This window comes from Hetaerina americana, unplaced genomic scaffold, assembly GCF_022747635.1.
Source record: "Hetaerina americana unplaced genomic scaffold, ioHetAmer1.1.p SCAF_4, whole genome shotgun sequence".
NCBI classification, from domain to species: domain Eukaryota; kingdom Metazoa; phylum Arthropoda; class Insecta; order Odonata; family Calopterygidae; genus Hetaerina; species Hetaerina americana.
In genome coordinates, this window is record NW_027286985.1 from 88,687,924 (window position 1) to 88,701,313 (window position 13,390).

Genomic DNA, 13,390 nt, shown 5'->3' on the forward strand with positions numbered 1-13,390 from the left:
TCCAACACTAAACTCGCGACTTCGAGTCCCGACGCCTCGGACGAGGCGTCAACTCTGGTGGATCGGGCCCTGGGACAAACACCCCTAATGATGACCAGCCAAGAGTGACTCAGTGGGATCACAAGGGGATCATGAGCCAACATCCGGGGCGTCCGGAGAGCAAAAGAAAATGCTCAACAGCAAAAGGGCGCAGCGAATTTCGCTATTATGTTTCCCTACTCCGTTAACTCTATTGATTATTTAAGTTGAATGATTTTTAACGTATCGTGAGTTATCCTCCCATTAAGAGAGCCGAAATTTGAAATTTATGAGTGAGCAGCTTCCTATAATGTCTTTCCAGTACCTGTAGCATTTGTGCATGGCTTTTCAACTCTTAGATAGAGTGCAGCCGTCAAGAGAAATGTCCGCATGTGTGTTCAATGGTTCGTAGTTTTCTTTAACAATTCAGTGCCTCAGCCTCTTCCACCCTCTTCGTCCCTCCCATCCCATTCCTTTCTCCCTCCCAACCCTCCTCGCCTATTTAAATCTGACCAAGGTAGTCTTACGCCGGCCCATTGTGTAAACTTAAGTGGATCAGTACACATTGGCTTTCATTTTACTATTCATCTGATCAATAATTTGTGCTCTCATTATTTGATTCACGGATTTCTTTGACTTTGAATTTTGAATTTGAATTTTTTTGCCATTAGATTCATCTATTTGAATCGACAACCCCAAGGTTCCTTTCTTGCACCCATTATGTTCTTCAGTCCCTCGACCGCAGTTCGCGGAACGGCGAGCGGTGAAATCCCGCTAAGTGCGCTAGGACTTCCAAATTCACAGCCGCCATGCACGTGGCACACCCACTTGCCATGTGCCATTCAAATTTTTGGAAAAGTAGAACGCCTTCGGGCGGGTGGGGATAGGCCGTTTCGGAATCCTTCCGCGGGAGAGAAAGGGCATTGTCTGTCAGGCGATACACTTTTTCTCACCCCTCCCAACCCCCCCCCTTCACCCCCAATCACCTTCTACCCCTGCAACCCCCCTCCCTTCCACTCCCCACTCGAAAGCAGCTCTCCCTCCCTCTCTCCCTTACGTGAAAGTCGCCCATCTCAAAGCGCAGACTCACTCGACCCCGGATCCTCCCCCACCCTTATAGCTTTTCCTCTTGGGGGTCCCCCCCCCGGGATCCTGCCCCCTCCACCCCCTCCCCCTAAGCACCACGCCCCTCCCGCGAAAACCTGCAAGCCGCTGTGCCGAACCCTCCTTCAAAAGCTTACAATGGGTTTATCCACTTGGTCCATCCGATCGAGGACCGACTGACGGGGGGGCGGGGGACAGCGAAGGAATGACGCGTGCCCACGCCCCAGGGTAGGCCGAAGACCCAAGTTGCCCCCGGACCCTTGATTCAGTTCGCTTGGTTCTGCGCGCCGATGATGACAGCAACTGGCAATGTCCCAAAATGACCTTGACCTCAATATTAGGTCTGTGCGAAAATTAAGTCAAAAGCGCAAGCGGAGTAATAATGCCACGATTAGATGTAATGCCCGAAACTCTACCAGTCGACCTGTCTTATCATGTTGGATGTCCGTCGCGTAAATAGTTGTGGTTCATTTTTATTTCCTTTTTCACATAACAAATAAATAATTTATTAGGCGAATTAACCATTGTTTTGGATTAATTCTTCCTCCATTATGCATACAAATTTGCACGTTAATTGATGATTTTTTACTGAATCTTTTTCCCTTTTTCCTTCCCCTCCATATCGCTTACCCTTCCCACCCGGTGTTTGCACCCCCTGCCACATACCTTTTTGGAGGATCGCGGGTAATTCATGTCGATGTGGAAGGTATATTCGTAGGTGGATGTGTAGGTTTGCTGATAGCACATGTATTCGCATGGGTGTAAGTTCAAAAGGTTGTTGTATGAATATATACGCCTCTGAGGGGGTAGATTAGAATAATTTTGTTGGTTTTGTAAGTGGTTTAATTCGTTTTACGGGTGGTGACCTAACACCCCCCGCTACAAGCTCTCCTGGCGGCTTGTGGAGTATTATGTGGATGTAGAATATCATCCATGAAACAAAATTCTGAGGAATTGAGCGAAATCGACGAAAGTGAGGTCCGTTTTTAGGGCTTTAATATTTGTGTATTGAATACAAATGTCTAACTTACGACGAAAAACGTTCCTCAGTTTGCCCTAGGTTAGAAACCTTGTCTAAGCAATCAATTGCCGCCGCGTGGTCTCCTCCTAGTGTGGCCGGTAGGGAGCGACTCGTTTGCCGTCAGGTTGCGTCGAATGACTGCGGTGACCTGTCCGGAAGTGCATCGAAGTGGAGTAATGATGCCGGGAAACGGTTGCTTCGCTGTCATCTGTCGAGACGATGGGCCCGCCTCAGTGCCCGCAACGAGACCCACATGATGCGCCGCCATTACTCTTATCGCGCCACACGTCCATCCCATATGGGGGGGGGGCTTCGGTGGAGCAAAAGCACGGAGGATTGGAGGGGGAGTAGAGAGAGGGGGTTGGGGGGGACTCCCACGCCCGTAACACCCCCCCCCCTGCTTCTCATGCGATAGGTGTTGCGGGCGTGGGAGGGGATATTCGGCGCCCACGGTCACGTCTCCCACGATCCTCCGGCGCCTCATCCGAAGAGAGGCGGGTGACTCGTCGAGCTGGGAATGCAGGCGACCGCACCTCGCTTATTTCCTTTCTCGGCTTTCTCCGTACTGAGTATGCTCAGTGGGTAGACTTCCGGTCAGGGGGCAGGTTGTGTAAGAGCACCTCCATGTATTATGTAATGTGGTGGTTTTCTGAGACACCTCTAAAACACTATAATAAATAAATTAGGCTTTTGGTGGACCATAAAAGCGAGATCCTGGCATTTTAAGGAGGTTGGAGATGTTTTTGATGAATAACCATTTCTATTTCATTTAAACATTTATTTCATTTGGGATGTTGCTCCGCTTTAGTTAAGCCATATATATATATATATATATATATATATATATATATATATATATATATATATATATATATATATATATATATGTATATATATATATGTATATATATACATACATACATATATATATATACATACATACATACATACATACATACATACATACATACATACATATATATATATACATACATACATACATACATATATATATATATATATATATATATATATATATATATATATATATATACACATTCAAACACGAAATCCCGCCAAACGGCGAATAAATACTCATATATACAGAAACATATATAAGGAAAAGGGATAGGAACACGTATAAAGGACGAACACAATAGAGGTGGGGAAGGCGGAATCGAACGGATCACAAGAGTAAAAATAAAAATGTAATAATAAAAATAAAAGTAAAAATAAAATATATATATATATACAGGGTTCGTCCGGAAAATAAGTGTGCTGATTTTTTCCCACCGCTCCAGGCGTGCCCAGCACCGCTCTGACGGGCTGCGATTGGAGGGGGGTATGTTGGCAAGCGACGCTGAAAAAGGCAGTCGGCTCTGAGCTGTGGTGTAGTGAGGAGCTCTGTTAACGCAAACCTCCACGCTCGACCCACGTCACGGAACGCGATGCCGAAGTTTTTGGAGCAGCGTTATTCCATCAAATTTGCGGTAAAGCTTGGGAAATCGTCTACCGAAACTGTCGGTATGATTAACCAGGCTTACGGGGAGTCAGCCAGGTCCAGAAACATGATCTTTCGGTGGCACAAGATGTTCGTGGAGGGCAGAGAAGAGGTCGACGACGAACCACGGCCTGGACGCCCATCAACGACACTCACCGACGAATATGTGCGAAAAGTTCGCGATGTACTGAACTCTGATCGTCGTCTTAGTGTTCGGATGATAGCACAGCAGTGTAATGTGCCAAAAACAATAGTGCACGAGATTATTAGGGAGCAATAACAGATGCGAAAAATTTGTGCAAAGTTGGTGCCGAAAGTGCTCAGTGATGATCAAAGACTCAATCGTTGGGAAATTGCGACACAACTTGCGGATCACTGCAAAAATGATCCACATTTTTTAGAGAACTGTTCTGTTCCCGAAGATAAAGAGGAGTTTGAAAGGAACGCGATACGGGACTTTGGACGCCGTCAAAGAGGCCGTGACGACGTGTCTTCGCGAGGTCCCCGATGATGCCTTCGCGGGAGCGTTCCAGGAATGGGAACGCCGCTGGAACAAGTGTATCGACTCACAAGGGTCCTATTTTGAGGAATATTAGCTTAAGATATGTAAAAGTGTAATAAATTTTTTTTTCCTGAGCTCAGTACACTTATTTTCCGGACGAACCTTGTATATATATATATATATATATATATATATATATATATATATATATATATATATATATATGCATAGCAATTATTTGACACCCAACGTTAATGAAGGGAGAGGTAATGATTCCAGGAGATTACGCACTTGTTGTGAAATTCCTACGTTATGATAACAAACTAAAAGTGTAGGTTGGAGAATTAGATAGAGAACCGGAGATAGCTTCAGGCGTCACTTTGTGGAAACGATACATATTGCAAAGGAAACACTTGCAAAGGAAACACATTTTATGTGGAAAAACCAAGTGTTTCCTTTGCAAGATAGAGAACCCATTGATTAACGATGAGAGACGGTGCGAGTTACACTAATAGAAGATGCAGAACCCCTCAGGGCATGGCGAAACGAAGGAATTGGAGAGTGTTTGTAGAGAAGCTATACTTTACAAACTTTTCGACATAAACTGAGTAGCGAATCAAAATTATTAGAGGAGCTAAGGTGTGAATCTCTCCCGGAGCTAAGGTTAAATTACATATAAAATTTTAGGCATATATTGGAAGAATGTCTCTAAAGCAATTCGCATATTGAAAATACATTATTTTCCCCATCGCGCTACGGTAGGAGAGAACATTAAATAAAAATTGAAACTAAACACATGACAGATCGGTTTAGAATGCCAATTTTCCCGCGAGTGATAAGAGAACAGAGTAGTATCCTGGGGGAAGAGTACGTTTTTAATTCTAAGTAGCCTAGTATTTTCCCACAGCTAAACTTAAGAATGAATATTTATCAAATCGATTTTGAAAGGTGTAGTCCATCTTGCTTGGAAAATAGCTAACGTTACACCCTTCTTATAAAGTGGAAATAAACAAGACCTCAATAATTACCGACCATTTACCTTAACCTCCCCCTCCCTTAAAATTCTAGAGGATTTTTAGCTCCTTCATGGCATTTCTCGACAATCACAACCTTATACGTATCCAGTAAACAACACGGATAGTGTAAAGAGAGATCATGTGAACCGAATTTGGAGATTTTCATATATAAACTGGATTCAGGATTTCCTTATTAACCGCTAATAAAAAGTTGCAATAGATGGCTCAAGATCCAACTTTGGGCAAGTTACATCCGGCGTCCCTCAGGGTAGTATCATAGGTCCTTTGCTCTCCCTGTTTGCATTAATGATGTAACCTCAAAAATAAAAAGCAGCATAGGACTTTTTGCCGAGAACATTTAATCTACAGGGAAAAAACGAAAGAAATATCGTCAAATACTAAACAATGACCAATGTAACATTAAAAAATGGCGCACAATATGATTTTGCAATCAAATACTAATAAATTTACGGTTACGCACTTATCAAAAAAAACGCGGGCACAGTTATCAACTTACACACTCAGAGGTGCTTGGATGAATGTAGCAGATGGCATAAACCGCTAGTGTGTCACCATCGCATCGGATCTTACATGGGAAAGCTTATTCTCCGAGGTGTCCTAAAGATGCTGATATTCGTCAAAGGTGTATTTGGAAAACGCAGCAATGAAAAGTAAAGGACACGTGCTATTTATATTTAGTAAGACCCCTCCTAGAATATGCAATGATCCTATGGTGTCCATCTATAAAAGACGGATTCCGGAATTGAGCTAAATACAGAGACACGCCGCCTGATTCGTGAAACATTTATTCCAAAGAACACATAGCGTCATATATTTAATAGGCCAATCTGGAGCTGGAACGACAATTATAGAAAGAACAGATCGTATTCGTACACCGACTTTCCTTAAGACACGACTAGTTTTACCGCTTCAGCGTCATCATTAGGTCATCAAAAAGTACCTTATAATGTTGCTGAAGTGTTTATACTAGCCGTAATTGAATAAATTTAAGTGGGCGAAATACATCCACGTTTTTCCGCGCACAATTCGTGACAACCACTCAAAGGGGAAACACTATTTTGAAATGGGTAGGCATTGGCGAAAATCGGAACACCGAAGTGCCTCCTTCCCCCTCAACTCACCCCATAGTTGGCGTCCTAACGGCCTCCGCCACGCAACCTCAAGCTGAATGGTGGGGAGTCGTGTTAGACTAACTTACATCTTTACAATATCCCACAAGCTACCAACAAGGTAGCAGGGGGTACAAGCACCAGGTGGGAAGGGCAAGGGATGAGGTAGGATAGGGGCATGCATTACGTATATGTGCTCATCATCATAGTTTATCAATCCGAGGATTGGTTTGCAGTAGATATCTCCAGATTGTTCAATTCTCTTGCAATCTATTCATTACCTCTTAGTTCTTTTCATCGAAATTTTCCATGACCTTCTCCTAACAGTTCACCCTAGCCTTACTCTGTAATTATTCCACCTATTATGTTCCTTAAATTATAATCCACAATATTCGCAGGTCATTGCAACGGTGTGTAGCACTATTTTACCCTATAAAATTAGAATTACTTATAGTTAATTCTGTCTAGTCTTCCTCTCAAAGCCTCCCGAAAATATTCGTCAAAGTTCAAATTCTATGCGAAAGTAGTAAAGTAGTGGGAGAACTTTGCGAATTAACTTTTCGAGTAGGACAAAGAAATATTTTCAAATACGCTGCATGAGTAGGGTAATATAAATTGTTTACTTTCGGCTACATAAAAAGATCTAGGGCCTCGCCGTGGCCGTGGTCTTACAAGGGGAATGGGAAGTAGAGCGAACGTCCCCATGGTGTGTTCGTGTGCGTGGCCGCATAGCATTCAAGGTCGCGTCAAGGATGTGCACTCCTGCCCCCAGAGGGAGGTGGTGGTGGGGGAAGGGGGCCGGCGAGAGCGAAGGGGGGCCCATCCCACGCTCAAGGAGCAGCTGGGGTGAGGGAGGAGAGAGGCCGTCTCGTCCCGATTTTTTTCCCTCTCTGCGCCCGCACACTTCGGTAGCGGCCAACTTCGCAAAATTCGACGCCCGGAGTCGTCCGGCATTAGAAAAAGACGCCGCCGGAATTCGGTCGCTTTAGCCATTTCCTCCCGTGGCGCGGGAGGCGAGATGGTTCACTCCGCCGCGACCCTCCGAGGAACCATTGCGGGGCTCATGCACTCTCTTTAGATCAATGCTCCCATCTTTTCCTCCTGCCCGAACTCCGCCGATTACTCTTGTTGGGGGACTTGAATTTAAGACTAAGTTGTCGATTAGTGATTTGCTGCAGCGAGTATGGTGATGCATTTGGTGTGAGAGAGGTGTTTGTTTGCAACTCCCGTGAGTCCTCCGGCAAAATAGAATGCTCGCCCGTTGTTCTCGACTAATTTTGCTAAGGACGACAGATTCCCAGGATTGCCTCCCGACGGCCATCTCCCGGACGCGACTCTCGGGTCGTTGGCCACCCTGCATGCCTCCCCCCCCGCCTCGGACACACACACACACTCCACGACTGTGGCTGCCCTGTTTCCCGGCCATCCACCCTGCCCGCCTTCTTCCACGTCCCTGGTTCGCGTGGGGGGCGTTGGCGTTTGCCCATCCCCTCCCCCCTCCCCGCGCGGGAGAGTGGCGATCGGCAACTAGAGTGTCAGGCACGTGGCCAGGATGCCCGTAAAAATACCTCCCGTATGTTATTGAGGCAGCGTTCAGGGTATTTACATCCTGGATCAGCGCATGGGAATACTCACGGGGGTGGGTGATTCAAAGAAGGCATTGATCAAGTGAATGACCGATTGGAGATGTCTAAAGCACTTCTGCGGAACAAAAGCAACTTTTGCCCTGCACCGTTTCCTTCACTTGCCCTCCCTTCGGATGAGATTTGGATGAACATGAGGCATTGCGAACCGCCAGTCAAGAGTTATACTCACATCCACCGCTCTCTCCCTAACATTCTTCTAACATCTTCCTGCAGCCATTAACGTCCCACTGGATTCCCATTCCGCTTCGCATTCCTTCCACCGATTGCATCCTCTCCTCACCCACTTCAACACTCTTCGTTTGTCGTTCCCTCATTCAGCCCACTCTCAGACTCACCCTTTAATCCACTCTCTGAAAGAAGGAATGACACGTGCAAACTGTCCATGTGTTAGAGTCACGGGGGCACTGCCATCTAGTATATTAATAACAAATTAGTTATTCCTTACAAATAAAAACAGAATTAATCATCAACCAGAAGGTATTCAAAGCAACATAACGCCTTCGTCATACGTCGATTTATATATTGCATTTGAGAAATAATTTACGCATTTAGCAACTTCAAATAGCCCTCGGAAATGGTCGAAAGGGCGCGTGGCAGGAGATGTTGGGGCACCAGTCACACATGCATGAATAAGTTGATACGCAACAAGGATATACGTATATTTGGTCAAAATATAACAAAAACATCATATATAAACGCCTATATGCGTCATGCAGTAGTGGGTGCGTTTCACTAAATTATTTAATTTTGCTGATAAAAAAATACTCGGGTCCTCGAATTCGATTCTGTTAGGATTGCACATGGCGGGAAAACGAGATTTTGAATCAGTCGTTGATGGGACCTTTCTCCCTTATTTTATCCCTGTTGTCGAATCCAATCAATACAATTTGGGACCATAGTAATTCCCTCAGTATCGCAAGAAAACTTTGCTTTCCTGCGCCTTTCCAAAACTCTAAATCTTGGCTAAATGGGCAGAGTCCCATAGTTGCCAGGACTCATTTTCTCAATCCTTTTCATCATAAAAATCTTGGAAATGATAATTGAGCTTGTTTCCCGTTGCCTTCCTCAAGAGTGTTTTTAACGTAACACCATCACTCAATGGCTGCGCCACTGGGGTCAGACGCCTTTGCAGCCGCCTCACTGAAGAACAGACGCTGCGCGGACTACCTTTCGTCTGGCTCCTAACCTTCGAGCTATCTGACATCGGTGACCCTACCAGGATCAATTACCATTGCTCCCGGTAACCCCGAGAGCACAGCTCTTGGGGTCATCGGAAACCACAAGCTCTTCCACCGTGTCAACATAGTAATCCATTGGGAGTGACATTGCCATCATTAGCTGTATAAAAGGACGCTTTTGATTGCAGGTTTTGGACAAGAAGGAGTTTAACTCGTGGGTTTCTTGCGTGGTAAGGCCTTGCAGTGTTCTTGCTCCCTCGGTGGATCTGATGCAGCACATTTTCCTCGGCTGGAACGTCAAGGGTGCCTTGGGGTCTTCCTTTTCGGGGTGTCCAAAAGCGTTCGGTGAAACCGGGAGGATCGATGCTAAGGCATCTGTGGGGGTGCTGCGTGCCGGCGAATCAACTGGCATGTGCCGTGATGCGTACAACTCCATGTTTCAACTGTTTTATTTTCGTGTCAAACTCGTGAATATACATATTCAGCTTAAACCATCTGTGAATATCCACCAGCATATGAAATGTTTCGGTGCGTCACGCAGTAGGTGTTCGATATTGGGAAGCCGCTATGTTCCACAACTTTTTGAGCCAGCGATGCATGAGAGAGGTCACAGAAGAGGTCACCCCTCTCGTTTCAACCAAGCCCGTTGGATCATCTGCTTCCCCCTTACCTCTCCACGCTCTGCTTGATGTCCCGGTCTTGACTTGTGAGTGTCCCAGTTATTCGCCTTTCCCGCTTCCCTCGTCTCTATCTTTTAGTCGCGGGCGTCTCTCATTCCGCGGAGAGTCCATCGCAGGCCCCTGTGCCCCCCCTCCAACCCTCTAACCCCCTCTGGTGCACTCACTCGACGCTCACGCCAAAGGCGATTTCGTCCGAGGGCAGCGGCGACCTCAGTCGGCTTGACAATGGCCTTGTTTCTATCGGCTGACCTTGATCGGGGAACAAGCGGCGAAGGGAGGGGCAGGGGGACGGGGGTGCGCTGTCGTCTCTCGCCCGATGCACTCCTAAAAAGGAGGCGACGACCGATCCACCGCGTCCCTTCTCCCCGCCTGCGGGGAAGAGGACGACGCCGCGGGCCGAAAGAGTGTGGCCCTCGGGGGATGATAGCTGCGGGTTGATTCTTCAAGGGGGGGGAGCTTTCGCGATTTTGATCAAGGCCAGGAAAGCCGCCTTCGTGAAAATGTAATTTGCACGGAGGTATGTACACATCCTTGGAGTGCCGTACGAGCGACCGAAGACGAGTGAATAGAGAAGGAGAGAGTGAGAGAATATTAGTCATGGGAACCAGGGAGGTAGGGACGGGGTAGGGTTTTTGGTATGAGCCTCAGATTTTTCCAAGTCCACGACTTACATATACATATTTGAGTCTAATACTTCAAGGATATGATATGGAAAATTATAAAGGAAGGAATTTGGAAATGTAATATGTTGAAGGAGGAGGCCGAATATTACACAATAAGGAGAGAATTATAAAGAGAAGTGGCATCCGTCATATATGGTGCCGCAGAATGTAGCATGAGATGGAGGGAGGAGCTCGAAGGACAGAGAGTGCGGACGGGAGAGCGGAAGGCGAGCAACGGGAGTTTGCGGCCGCTGAGTTGACTCCTGTGCTCGCAGGAGTTCGATCTCAAAGGAATCGAGGAGTGAGGACGTTGGTGACGTGCAAGCGATCGATCAGAGACATGGACCGTTAGAAAAGCACAGGACAGAATAATAGAAGCCATCGACAAGATAGAGAATTAAAAGTGACGGCCCATCGTAAGAAAAAAGAAAGAGAAGATGGTTGGGGAAAACATTAAGAAATTCATGAAGAAGGCTAAGGAACAAATACGCAGGCCAGATCAATAGAAATAGAAGGCAATTAATCCACGAAGGTACTCGAAAATCTGGATTTGGATGAATGGAGGGAAAGATTTAACTACCCATCGGACTGATGTGATCATGCGTTCGTGTCTCGAGGATTAAGCGCCATTAACATAGGACAGCCCCTATCTTTCACATATTCGAATGTGCATTTAAAGCAAAATTGTAAGTAACTCCCTTTGTGAGGGAATTCAATAATATTTTGTGAAGGCAAAATAAATAATGATAAGTCACGATTATGTAGCTGTAGGCACCATTAGACGAGATGAAGGACGCTTATCGAAGACAAAATACGAATAGTACATGAATATGGAAAATGAAAACTTATTTGTTTTCTATTGCCCAGAACTATGAATAACGTTGAGAGTTTGTTTTTCGAGGAAATTCTTTTTGGAGTCATCAAGGAGGAGGTGGACATTAGAATGGGTGGTTCAGGTACCCATACTGGTGAAATGGACACCTCTGTCTTATTTCCCTTCCTAACACTGCCCATTCGGACTCTCCGTCACCCAGTCGCACCCGTGCAATCTGAGACATGTACAAGCTACGGAAAAGTTTCCCATCCCTCCTCATCTACTCCTATTTTCTGCACCGCATCCATTAATTCCACCAAATTCACTGTATCAAAGGCTTTCTTAAAATATACGAGCTGATTCCTAATAGGGAAAATACTTTGAAGTAAATATGTATACAATTTATATAATTATTTGAATGACGGGTTGTGTAAAATTGTATGTAAAAGCTTAGTTTTGATTTTTTTCTTGTTGATTTGGGAAACTGATATTAATGAGATGTGGATTTTCTTTTTTTGTGTTTTAGAGATTGGTGTTTGGAAGTTTTCTTTAAGTGTATTTTTTTTACTTATTTTATTTTTATCTTTTGTGATATTGATTAGATTTGAGATGTCATGTAATTTTTCCTAGGCAAGTTTGATTGTAATACTTGGGGCTTTTGTGCCATCTGATATTGTCTATCTACACATGTGAGTTTTAATAATAATAATAATGTACGAAATAGATTAATTCATCCTGATTGTTTCATGCCATCATTCTTACTGGTACCCTCAATTTTTGTCGTTACTTAAGATGAAAGGCTTCTTATAATACTCAAATCTTTTTGCTAGCAAGAGACTAAGAGTATCCGCACCACAATGCTTTATTCTTTTAAATCCGAGAACAAATTTTTCACATCTGAATCATCTGCTTTATAAAAAAACTCATCAACTATCCTAACATCGTCATTGCTTCAGCAGATAAAGGCTCCACTGTTGCGGTGAAAAACACCGCAGGCTACATAAACGAGGCTAATATAAGCTTACCTCCTCATATATAGCCACCCCGACTGACCAAAACCCTATCTTCAAAAAGATATCATACCTTTTCTTAAAGACAGAGGTCCCCATGAAGGCCTATCTGACAAAGACATCTCAATTCTCTCCCCACCTAATCCCAGTACCCCTCTGTTCTACGTTCTCCCAAAAATTCTTAAATCTAACATTCCTGACCGACATTTTGCTGCCTTCTGTAATTCTCCAACAGAATGCATCTCCGCATTTTTTACTATCATTTCCAGATACTTATCCACTCCCTGCTGTCATTAATAAAAGACACCATTTCCCAGTAAAAAATCTATCTTCTTTCCCCAAAATACAGACTTAATCATGGTCACTATTTGTGTGACCTCCTTATGTATGCACATCCATCCCCCATGAAGAAGGTCTCTCCTCACTCCAACAATTTCTTCCCAAACGCCCCACTCCACAAGTTCCATAGTACAGATTTCCTTTTACAACTTACCAAATTCATTCTCACATGTAATTCTTTCCCTTTCAACAATAGCCACCATATTCAAATCAAGGGTGCTGCCATGTGAAGTAAGTCCAATTCTTCATGTACCATTCTCTACTTCGACTCCTCGAACAAAGTTTTCCCTCCCACAACACACTGAAACCCTTTCCTTGGCCAAGAAACATAGATGATATTTTTCTCGCTCGGTATCATGGTATGAATTCTCTTTAAGCTTTCATCTCTACCCTCGACACAACATCCTCTGTTTACTTCATTTCCGCCATTCCTTTAATCAAGTCACATTTTTAGATGTCTAAATATTCCTCCTCGGAAACAAACGCACACCTCAATCCATATCAAACCCGCAAAAAAGTGACACTCTTCATTGCAATAGCTGCCATCCTCTCCACACTAAACAGTCAATCTCGAGCTCTCTTTCTATCCTAGGCCATCGCATCTGCAACAACCCTGATTCCTCAATAAATTTCCAGGCTTCATATCTCTCTCATCGAACGTAGTTACCCATCCTCCCTCCAATATAAAAAAATCTAAAGTATAGAAACACCCCTAAAATACCCCGTAATAAGAAAAACCACACTGTTTCCGTTTGCACAACCTACTTTC